General features: G+C 38.8%; 1 protein-coding gene across 3 annotated transcripts in view; it reads right to left on the reverse strand.

The window, feature by feature from the left end:
- spryd3 (SPRY domain containing 3) overlaps nucleotides 1–11,647 on the reverse strand; it is a 154,932-nt gene extending 143,285 nt beyond the window's left edge. Inside the window, exon 1 of one of the 3 annotated variants that reach the window (XM_039746762.1) lies at nucleotides 11,501–11,647. The gene's annotated coding sequence lies outside the window, so the exon portion shown is untranslated. Of the gene's footprint in view, nucleotides 1–11,104; nucleotides 11,206–11,448 lie in introns of those variants that run through there. The other 2 variants (XM_039746761.1, XM_039746763.1) reach the window with 2 other exon arrangements.
- Between the last annotated feature and the right edge of the window lie 378 nt (nucleotides 11,648–12,025).

Here is a 12,025-nt window from a genome sequence, read left to right on the forward strand (position 1 = left end):
TATTTATTCATAAGTCCCTGGAGGCAGTGGGGAGTTCCTGTAGGCAATTACAAAGAGTTACCAGTGCTGGGAATTACCAGGGTCCCAAGATACAATAGTATGACAATACTTAGCTCATGATATGGCAATTTTACAATTCTGTGCAATATATTATACAAGTTCCCCTTAATTTATTTATATATATATATATATATATATATATATATGGTAAGGTTAAAGTTTAAGACATCTCACTACAGGCAAAAATGAGTGAATTAACTATACTTAACTCTAATCATACGCAAGTGTATTTTCCACCATCCCAGCCTGTGCTCTAACTAGCAAAGCACTTAAATTTCACTGTTTGAAATCTGCACAATGCCAATGAAACACTTCCAAGGATAATCAGAGTAAAAGTGAAGCTTAACTCTGGATAAATAGTTCTTAGAGAAGCCCATAGATTTGCAATAGGACCACCAATCAAAAACAGACAAACAGATAGATAAGAAAGGCACTATAAGAAAGATAGACAGATACAGTAGATATAGATAGACAGACAAATAGATATGAAAAGCACTATATAACAGACAGACAAATATGAAAAGCACTATATAATAGACAGATATATAGATAGACAGACAGATATGAAAAGCACTATATAAGACAGATAGATATCAAAAGCACTATATAACAGACAGATAGACAAACAGATATGAAAAGCACTACAGTAGATCCCCGCAAACTCACGGGTTATAATTAGCAGCCTCAGTCATTCACAGATTGTTCCTTAGAACCTAACTAATAATTGTTAGCGGAAACTGCAAATATCCTCCACAATTTTTATGACATTTTTCGTGGCAATACTGTACTGTAGAGAGAACCGCGGCTTGGGGTGGTGAAAGTAGCCAATAGAATTCGAAACTGCAACTCCCAGCAGTCCCTGCAGTGGATCTGATTGGTCTTCTGCTGTTGAGGTCAAAGGGTGTCAGCGCTGCTTTTAAAAAGGGAGCCGTTGACCAAAAGCAAAGAGAAAGTTTTTGTAATTTGTGTTTCAAGTTCCTGTCTGGCTGCCTTCTGTTGGGTTACCTGTACTTATTCATTTTGTTCTGGATCGTTTCTTGCGTCTGGATTGTCTGCCATCTGCCTCTGTACATGAGGACTGTAAGTGGATTCATGGCCATCCTGCAAAGAAAGGAGCGCTCCTGAACCTGTCTTCACCATTTCAGGAACTACCAGGAAGACTATCTTTACATTCCCATTCAACGTACGGATCTCTGGATCATCTATTTTCATCCGTTGCCATTTTTCATGATTTACTGTTTGTTTTGTTTGTGCTTTGTTGTATTTAATGAACATAAACCAGCAAACCTAACAATACTTTAATACTGCTGTTCAAAACAACTTAAAAAAATTCTATAACAAACCAAAGAAAATGTACTCAATTAACTGAGTACTGCCCCAGCAGACGATATAAAACCAAGCCCTACAATTAGCCTACCAAAGAAAGCTTTCATAATTGTAATACTACTGAAAATAAGTAATCAAGAGTATACTCTTTCTACAGAAATCAATGTTGGTGGACATTTTTTAAAAAAAGATACTCTAATGAAGAAATATCATTATTAGTATTAAACAAAACATCTTCAAATCCATTGCTTTCTAACCTTGAGTATATACAGTATTTCAACATAAATGGTTTAAAAGATGTAAAACTAATGCGTATTGTTACCTACTTATAACTTTATTTATACCTCATTTTCTCCTACTTTATTATCATCATCAGTGTTTAATGTGGAACAAAACAAATGCTGCTACTCTTTTATAGGCTTCTTGAACGATTGTGTCAGGAATGGAATGGGGGAGCGAATAGTCTCTTTTCAAAGTCTGAAGATGCAATCTGATCATTATATATAAAAACAGCTTTGAAGAGGCGGGTTTTGGATAAGGTCTGGTTTGGATTGCTTAGTGAGAAGTGCCGTTACATTCTGGCACACTTTAAGCATGGATTACCATTGACTGGGAAAATTATCTGCATGCGCACAAACACTGAATCACATCACAAAATAATTTTCTGTCGGCAGCACTCCGTCCCGACCACATCTTAAATAACCGTCATTGGTTTGGTAGTACTTTAATATCCTAATTTTCCATATCTCTGCATTATTTTCAGTTGCTCAGTCATTTAATGTTAGTAAAATGAATACATGAGCATTCTGATGAAAATGAGCTGATAGTGCAATAACTGCACATCAGTTTGAAATGACCACTTCAAAAATTGCTAGTTTTACAGTAAGTTATGATGAGTCAAAAAATGTTGCATAGCATAGGTTATATACGCCACTTAACTGCTTGTGAACATTCAATTTTAGCTATTGCAAGCCAATGTCTGTGTGGACTGAGCATGCACCTTTTTTCACAACCAGATCATCATTTTGGTTGTTATGAAGATGTGAGACAACTTCAGCTACACTCTCGGTGCCTTTTTTCCATCTCCACAGTCTTACAAGGAGATGCTACGTTGTTTCAGAAGGCAACAGATTGCGCCTTTCTTCGCCAAGTGTATCTCATTGGAGACAAATAACAGAGTTTACAGTACCTCCTGATGAGCTAAACTGCAGCAAAATAATATTTGAAAATTTCTCTCAGTTATCAAATTTCTACTGGTGTACCAAGCACAACTAAGATAGACAAAACTTTATTTGGCCCACGGAAAAATACAACTTTCTTATAAGCTGGCACTTAAGTCTTCAATCTGCCTCAAGAATGACTTAAAATATGAAGAGGTAGGGGAAATGACGGCGAAGGTGATAGGGAATGAGAACGGCGCCCGCACACATGCGCCACACGGCCGCCATTCTTGCCGCTGCCGAGAGTTGATTCTACAATAAAATAAAATAAAAATAAAAAAAGAGGAATAACCTTGGAAGTCAATTATCACCCTGAAAGCGGATAGTACATGTCACATAGTATACAGGTGCTGGTCATAAAATTAGAATATCATGACAAAGTTGATTTATTTCAGTAATTCCATTCAAAAAGTGAAACTTGTATATTAGATTCATTCATTACACACAGACTGACGTATTTCAAATGTTTATTCCTTTTAATTTTGATGATTATAACTGACAACTGATGAAAGTCCCAAATTCAGTATCTTGGAAAATTAGAATATTGTGAAAAGGTTCAATACTGAAGACACCTGGCGCCACACTCTAATCAGCTAATTAACTCAAAACACCTGCAAAAGCCTTTAAATGGTCTCTCAGTCGAGTTCTGTAGGCTACACAATCACGGGGAAGACTGCTGACTTGACAGTTGTCCAAAAGACGACCATTGACACCTCGCACAAGGAGGGCAAGACACAAAAGGTCATTGCTAAAGAGACTGGCTGTTCCCAGAGCTCTGTGTCCAAGCACATTAATAGAGAGGCGAAGGGAAGGACAAGATGTGGTAGAAAAAAAGTGTACAAGCAATAGGGATAACCGCTTGTACCCTGGAGAGGACTGTGAAACAAAACTGTGGGGGAGATTCACAAAGAGTGGACTGCAGCTGGAGTCAGTGCTTCAAGGACCACCACGCAAAGACGTATGTAAGACATACTTGAACAAGCCACTCTTGAACAAGAGACAGCGTCAGAAGCGTCTCGACTGGGCTAAAGACAAAAAGGACTGGACTGCTGCTGAGTGGTCCAAAGTTATGTTCTCTGATGAAAGTCAATTTTGCATTTCCAAGGTCCCAGCGTCTGGAGGAAGGAGGAGAGGCACAGAATCCACGTTGCTTAAGGTCCAGTGTAAAGTTTCCATAGTCAGTGATGGTTTGGGGTGCCATGTCATCTGCTGGTGTTGGTCCATTGTGTTTTCTGAGGTCCAAGGTCAACACAGCCTTCTACCAGGAAGTTTTAGAGCACTTCATGCTTCCTGCTGCTGACGAACTTTATGGAGATGCAGATTTAATTTTTCAACAGGACCTGGCACCTGCACACCGTGCCAAAACTACCAGTACCTGGTTTAAGGACCATGGTATCCCTGTTCTTGATTGGCCAGCAAACTCGCCTGACCATAACCCCATAGAAAATCTATGGGGTATTGTGAAGAGGAAGATGCAATACGCCAGACCCAACAATTCAGAAGAGCTGAAGGCCACTATGAGAGCAACATGGGCTCTCGTAACATCTGAGCAGTGCCACAGACTGATCGACTCCATGCCACACCACATTGCTGCAGTAATCAAAGCCAAAGGAGCCCCAACTAAATATTGAGTGCTGTACATGCTCATACTTTTCATGTTCATACCTTTCACTTGGCCAACATTTCTAAAAATCCTTTTTTTGCATTGGTCTTAATTGATATTCTAATTTTCCAAGAATTGAATTTGGGACTTTCATTAGTTGTCAGTTATAATCATCAAAATTAAAAGAAATAAACATTTGAAATACATCAGTCTGTGTTTAATGAATGAATCTAATATACAAGTTTCACTTTTTGAACGGAATTACTGAAATAAATCAATATATATAAAATATTCTAATTTTATGACCGGCACCTGTATATGTACCAAATTTCAGGTCAAAAGTTGGTGATTTAAAATCCCGGACAGACAAACTGACAGCCATGGTTGTTATATAAGAAGACAGACATTTGACCAATCTCTACAAGACATTGGGTCTATAAAGAGTATGTAATACTGACTGAGTCAAATTTTATTGTGATTTAGGACTGAACAAACAATTATTAACTGATTTAATGAAAGCAAAATTCTATGATTCTAAGCTAAGGGTAAAGGAAAAACAACTGACCGTAATACTATGACCCTTTTCTATTAAAAATAAGATCTGGTGACGTCAGATGTCTTTAAACAACATATATTTCGCTCAGTGGAGTTCCACCTATTTGACTGAAACTATATTTTGTATTTTCTATCCCATATCCCTGGAACATCATTCATAATACAAACTATTACACTATAGTCCTGTTTGTAGACTACAGCTCACCAATTAACGCTGTTGGACCAGCAAAACTGACCACCTTCTCACTTTAGAACTTAGTGCCACCATTTTGAAATGAATTTTGGCCTTTTATTTTTTAGGGTGGTACTGCTTTATTGAGGTTAAATACATCACTTTCTGGGATATCCCACAGTGCACTTGCACAAAGACAAAAGAAACATCACATTATGGATAAGTTTGATGAAGTGCACCCCTTATGGTGAAGGTAAAAAAAATTTCCAGGTAACTGAAACCCCTTCAGCGAAAGGAAAGCACATTATGAAGAAATACAATAAATAAGTCTGGGTGTGAAGAGCACTACATAGGAGTCATTCAAGAATTCAGCCTAAGGCAACTGAAAAAGAATTACCGTCTTCAAATTCTAGGAAGGAAGAAATTGTGCAAACAGCAACATGGGTTTGGATGCTTCCCAAATGTGAGCTATATGGGAGAGTGGAATGACAAAAATGTATACCGGGACAAAAACCACACATCAAAACTCACCAACCTTTTGATAACAGGCATATCAGAGACTGTAGATGGCAAGTTTAAGATGTGCCTATAACCCAATCACAGCAAAATTTACTTTTTGGCCTGAATGAAATTAAAGGGCTTACAGCAACCACAGCTCATATCCAAGGTACTAGGTTCAGTTCAGAAACCAACCCTGAATCAAGGCTGTTTACCATTCAAAACTCATGACCATCTTGTCAAGTCACCAATTAACCAAGCATGCATGTTAACAGGATGTAGAACAAAATACATCTAACCAAGAACTCACTCCAGCTCAACAACAACCAGACCAACAATCAAATCTGGGTTCCTGGAACTTTGAAGATGCTATGCAGTTCATGTTAAATTTTCCAAAACTGGGGTGTCTTTATTTCCGTGTAGGTTGTCGCAGAGCCTATCACAGATGAACTGGGCTCAAAGCAGGGACCAAACCTACACAGGTCAACAGTCCATATGAAAGCACATTCTGACATACAACAATGTACTCTATCCAAGGTTAATTTGGAGTCGCCGAGTAATTTACATCTTTGGAATGTGAGAAGAACGAAGAACACATGCATCACACCATCACAAACACAATGAAAATATCTGTTTACAAGAGCAACCAAGAAAGCTAATAGAATGTTAGGTTAAGTGTCACAATGTGAGGAGTACAAGTCAAGGGAGGTTTTATATTTTAAGTTATATAATACACTAGAGAGGACTCATTTGGAGTACAATTACAGTTTTGGCCTCCATATTACAAAAAAAAGACATAGCAATGCTAGAGGAAGTCCTTAGAAGATCTACTAGGCTGTTTCCTGGACTGAATGGTATGAGCTACGAGAAAAGACTGAAAGAACTGCACCTTTTCACTTTAAGCAAATGGAGATCAAAATTATGAAAAGTATTAGTACAGTAGATCTAGGCTGTTATTTTAAAATTTAATCAAGAACACAGGGAGGCAGTTGAATAACTGCTATGGACAAATTTTGCACAAAGGTTAGAAAGTCTTTCCTCATGCAAAGAACCATAGGTACATGGAATAAGTGATCCAGACGAATTGTGGAGAGTAGGACTTTGAGGACCTTCAGATCTTGACTTGATGTCATTTTGGACAATCTTGGTGAACATGATGGAAAGAGTGAGTTGGACTGAATTGCCTGTTCTTGTCTGAATTGTTTTAATTTACAACACCCCAGGTACAACTATCCTAATTAAAGAAAATCCCTCCAAAACATGCAAATTCTAAAAGTACAATTCAAAAGTAAAAACAGAAGGATAAAGATATTTAGAGTCTGAGAGTTAATTTTGTTTTTTGATTAGTGTACCGAGTTCTAGGCATATTCAAGAATACCACTCCAATTAATAATGTCATACGTTCATTTTAACAAACTTAAATCGGCACAAGGTGTGCAAAAGCCTATCCTGGCAGCAGTGGGCACCAGTCTTCCCACTCACTGCCATTAACACCAGGTCAGTTTTAGAGCTGCCAGCCAACTTGAACTGCATGTCTTTGGGATGTGGAAGGAAAGCAAAATCCCCCCAAAAAAAAAAATGAAAACATGAAACATGGGGATAATGTGTATATTCCACATAGACAATAACCAGGCTGAGCTTTTTAATCTAGTTCTCTTGAGCTTTGACAATAGAAACAGTCACAACAGAACTTTAATGTCATACATGTGTATAACACCATGAGAAAAACCGACTACTGAAAACCATTTATTCTCTATTAGTGCAATGTGAATTTCCCCTTGGGATTAATAAAGTATCTATCTATCTACTATCACCAACAATTGCAAAAAATTCCACGGCCTTGTTTTTCCTTTTTCATTCCGATTATTGAGTGTTGCTTGATGAAGGGGAAATAATTTTTGGCATAAGACTGCAACATCACAAAGTGTGAAAAAAGTAAATGGATCTAAATAGATTGTATGATGCTGAAGAGCATAAAAGCTTATTACAGTTATGCAGTTGGACTTAAATGTCAACACTGCATAAAATTCATAGCCTATAACTTATAATATACACTTGCCCATGACTGGTTTTTGATCTTTTGCTTGGTGCTCTGAGGGTCTTCTCTTGGCCTAAGGCTTGGATTTGATAGATTTTGAAAATGGATAGAAACACACACTTGACAACAGCACATTGCATGCCTTACAACAGTATTTTAAACGGACTTCAGCTCACAAAATATATAAAGGGTATGTCAATAATTATCCTTATGTAATAATTGTTTCTTATGGCTGTACAGCTTTGTACCCACAAATGTTGAAACATGGTGTGTCTGTGGTCACAGTGGTAAAGTTTTAACTTTGATCAGTCAGTTTCTCTTGTTGTTTTCTAGGAGTAGACATGGCTGTGCCAAAGATGAACAGCCACCAGTGACCCATTCTTTATGGGCTGAAGATGTGCCGGGGCCGAAATCCTTGTCAGTTTGTCAAAATAATGGTACAGAATCAATGTTGTCACTGGTGGTGGACAAGGATGGATATTCCGCTCCTTCTTTACGATTAAGACTTGTCCGATCATTTTTAAAATTCTCAATTCTTTCATAAATACTCCACCATGGTGAAATACTGTCACCATATTGTTCAAAAAGCCTTCTATGGATTTCGGGGCTTCAAAAAACTACTGAGTAAAGGGGTCCGAATACTTGTGACAAAGTGATATTTCATGTTTTTGTTTTTTTTGATAAATTTGCAAAAATTCATAAAATCTTTTTTGAGTTGTCATTCTCTTCATGAGGGAAAAAAAAACAATTGAAATGATTTTAACATAAAGCTTTAACTTAACAAAATGGGACGAAAGTGAAGGGGTCTGAGTACTTTCTTATGGTACTATAAATGAGCCCTGAATTATAGAATTCAGGTGTGTGCACAAGATGGCCTTGCACACCAGTGCTGCTGGGAAGGGCTCTGGCTCTACACAATCCTGAATCAAATAAGAGGGTTAGAATGTCAATACATGGGAGTACTAAACAATACAACCTCTGGAGACATGCATCTTCATTCCACAACTTTGTTAAGTAATTTGTGATCACTAAATAGGAGTTCAATCTGCACTCTTTGGTAGGTTCAAAGCAAACACATATTTATGATTAAGTAATTACATTTTTTTGTGATATCCTCTGTCACCTGTTCTGTCTCTCATTGAGGCTGCAAAATGCCCCAATACTGTGGAAACAAGCTGCACTAATCCAGTTCCAAAGAATGTAGGAGTATCTTGTCAATGTCAGTTTATTTAGATAGCACATTTAAAACAACATAGTAATGCTGCGGCCAAAGTGCTTTACAATAATAGAATAAAAGAAAAAACAAAAACAGTAAACAATAAAACATAAATAGTAATATATGAACATAAAATAAGATAGATAATAAATAGAAAAAATGCTATATGATCACAAAGAGGAAACCATCAGCATTACTGAAGGTCACTGAATGCAAGTGAAAAGAAGTGAGTTTTTAATCTTGAACAGTTCAATTGTAGACAACTCCTTTATATGATGAGGTAGAGAGTGCCACAGGTGAGGGGCAGCAGCCGCAAAGGCCCTGTCCCCCTTGGTTTTACATTTGGTACGAGGGACAACAAGAGATAACTGACCAGAAGATCTAAGCACTCTGGATGGCTGGTGTAAAACACACAGATCAGATAAACAGGCAGGAGCGAGCCCATGTAAAGATTTAAAAACTAGCAACAAGATTTTAAAATCAATTCGAAAACTGACAGGCAGCAGCCAGTGTAAAGAAGCTAATATTGGAGAAACAGAGTCGTCATACTTCCTGGCCCCAACCAGAAAGCGAGCGGCAGCATTTTGGACCAGCTGTAACCTGCGTATCAGAGATTTGCTAATCCCAGAATACAGCGAGTTGCAGCAATCAAGGCGAGAAGATATAAGCATGAGTAGCTTTCTCACGATCCCTAGAAGATAATAAAGCTTGATCTTACCTAATAGACGATGCTGGAAAAATCAACTCTTGACTACAGAATTTACTTGTTTCTCCAAAGAGAGGTGACACCAAGATTGCGGACTTGAGGTTTGGAAAAGACAGAGAAAGAGCCAAGACGTCCAAGACCAATTTGGGCTTTAGCTGGTGGACCCACTATAAGCACCTCCATTTTATTTTGATTTAGATCAAGAAAATTATTAGCTATCCAGGATCTTAGTTCAGACAGACAGTTGTGGAGTTGATTTGTTGCAGACGGGAATATAAACCTGAGCATCATCAGCATAGCAGTGAAGAACCTCTTCACCTAATGACTACAGTGCAGTGTCAATTAAAACTCACATCATGAAGACCTGTGAGAGAGTAGGCCTGGACTATACGAGTCCTCTTGGACCAACTACAGTTTGCCAATTGGACAAAGATCGGGGTGGAAGTTGCACGTATCTATCTGCACAAGGCCTACTCTCACCTGGACAAAGCTGGCAGCACTTGTGAGGATTATGTTGATTTCTCCAGCTATCCCTGTTAAGGAGCAGGCTCAGAGATATGAAGATGGATGAGCCAATGGTGTCCTGGGTAATGGGCTGTCTGTCTTGTAGACTGCAGTTTGTGCTGCTCTAGGGCAGTGTCTCTGATGTTAATGTGAGAAACCCTGGAACATCACAAAGGAAGAAGCCCTATGTCCTTTTTCCTTTGTACACCCCAAACTATAAATATAATACCATGTCAGGTCGCTTGCAGAAATTCCCAGATGATTCTGTACTTATGAAGTGCATTCTTAAAGGGGATGAGACAGAGGAGAACTTTGTTTCTTGGTACAAAGAGAATCAGGTGCAACCTTAATTCAACAAAACCAAGGAATTGATTATTGACTTTCACTGTACCATTCAGCCTCACCACCGATCACTATTCAGGGAGTGAATGCGACTCATATGATCAAGTACTCCGAGGGCCACATCAATGACAGGTTGGACTGGTCTCATAATACACTGAAACTATAGGAGAATGGGCAGAGAAGATCAGATTCCTTTTTTATTAGAAAACTGTGTTCCTTTAATGTGCGACATCCTTCACATTTTCTACAACTCTTATGTCTATGATGGCTAGTGTGATTTTCTACACTGTGGTGTGCTGGGCTGTTAACATCACTTCAATGAATTATTAAGCTAATTAAAAAGAAAAAAGCTCAGTTTAGGGATGCATTCTGGAGCCCCCAAGATAGAGGCAAAGGAGAGAATAAAAAAGAAACTGTCCTTATGGCCAAAGCTGCATATCCTCTGTCTGGCATACTAATACTGAGGATTTTCAGCATATGAGTGTCAAGAAACGCGACTGGGGGTTCTTTAAAGGAATGGTAATACAGCTGCATAATGCCATACTGGGACCGCCAAATCAGGGATTTTCTTTCTTTTTAGTCATTCTGCCTCATTTGGACTGCCAAATCTGAACTTTTCTTTCTTTTTAGTCGTTTCTTGTGTAAATTTGGGAGAGGTCTGCGATATTATAATATTAGTATTCATTTACTGAGCTTCTGTAAAAATCCAAAACTCCCCTCGGAAGACAAATTATATCTATCTCTGTAAAACGTCACGCAACCAAACGTAAGCCTAGTCACCTAATCGCCTCGTGAGGTATTTAAAGTTGCAATGTCTTTATGAACAATATAATACACGCTCATTTTTCTCATATTCAAACATACCTTGCAATCCGTATATAAAGAAATTCTAAGTTTTCACCCTGCAGGCCAGCACACTTTTTCTTTCCAGGACTCCCTTACTTTTCCCGAATAAGCAACCTCACATTCGACCACTGCAAACAAACACCTACAGCACCTCGACACGTAGCGTTTATATCTATTAAGTTGATTATGTGCTGGACTATTGAGTGTGGTAGGTTGAAACAGTCGGGCCTAATGAATCATTTTTTAGGGATGCCGACAAACCCCGGAAACTCGGAGAAGGTGCGTTCATCTCCAAGTCGGCGAATACGTGAGAGTTGAGTTGAAGCTTTCCCTCCACGTCACGCCGCCCTAAAGAGGCCTACCTCGCGCCGGCTGCTGGGACATGAGGTTGCCGTGGTTTCTCACTCCTCTCACCTTCGCTGGGCCTCTCTATTTGGGGTCGCTCTGGACAAAACCCTGAAGACACTTTCTACTCCATCTGCAGAGTTTCAGTCTTTTACTCATCCAACTCTGTGAGCTTCGGCGCTTCCTGGTGACGTAACGCTCCCGCCTTTTTTGGGTACCGCCTCGTTAGTGCAGCCAACCACCTGAAGTTCAGGTTTGACGGGCAATGTGGCGAGCCAATGGTAAAGAGCTCCACATGCCACGAATCATGAAACTGCAGGAGTTTGTCATCTTTATTTTGGTTTTGCGTGATTAGTTCACATAATTACATTTTGCATTGTGATTTGCCAAAATAGTATTGTATATTGTTTGTCTTTAAACGCAACTAAAAGCACAGCAAAATTTCAGTCTTAAAATAACTGAAATATTAATAATCCAGACGGCGTTACAGAGCGTGCGACTCCGGAGTACGTCACAACCTTGACGTCAGAGCGGCGTGCTGTCAAGTGGCATTCCCCGGTGGAATTCCTGATGCGCGTATTTAAAGGGAATGAA

This window comes from Polypterus senegalus, chromosome 3, assembly GCF_016835505.1.
Source record: "Polypterus senegalus isolate Bchr_013 chromosome 3, ASM1683550v1, whole genome shotgun sequence".
Classification (NCBI taxonomy): domain Eukaryota; kingdom Metazoa; phylum Chordata; class Cladistia; order Polypteriformes; family Polypteridae; genus Polypterus; species Polypterus senegalus.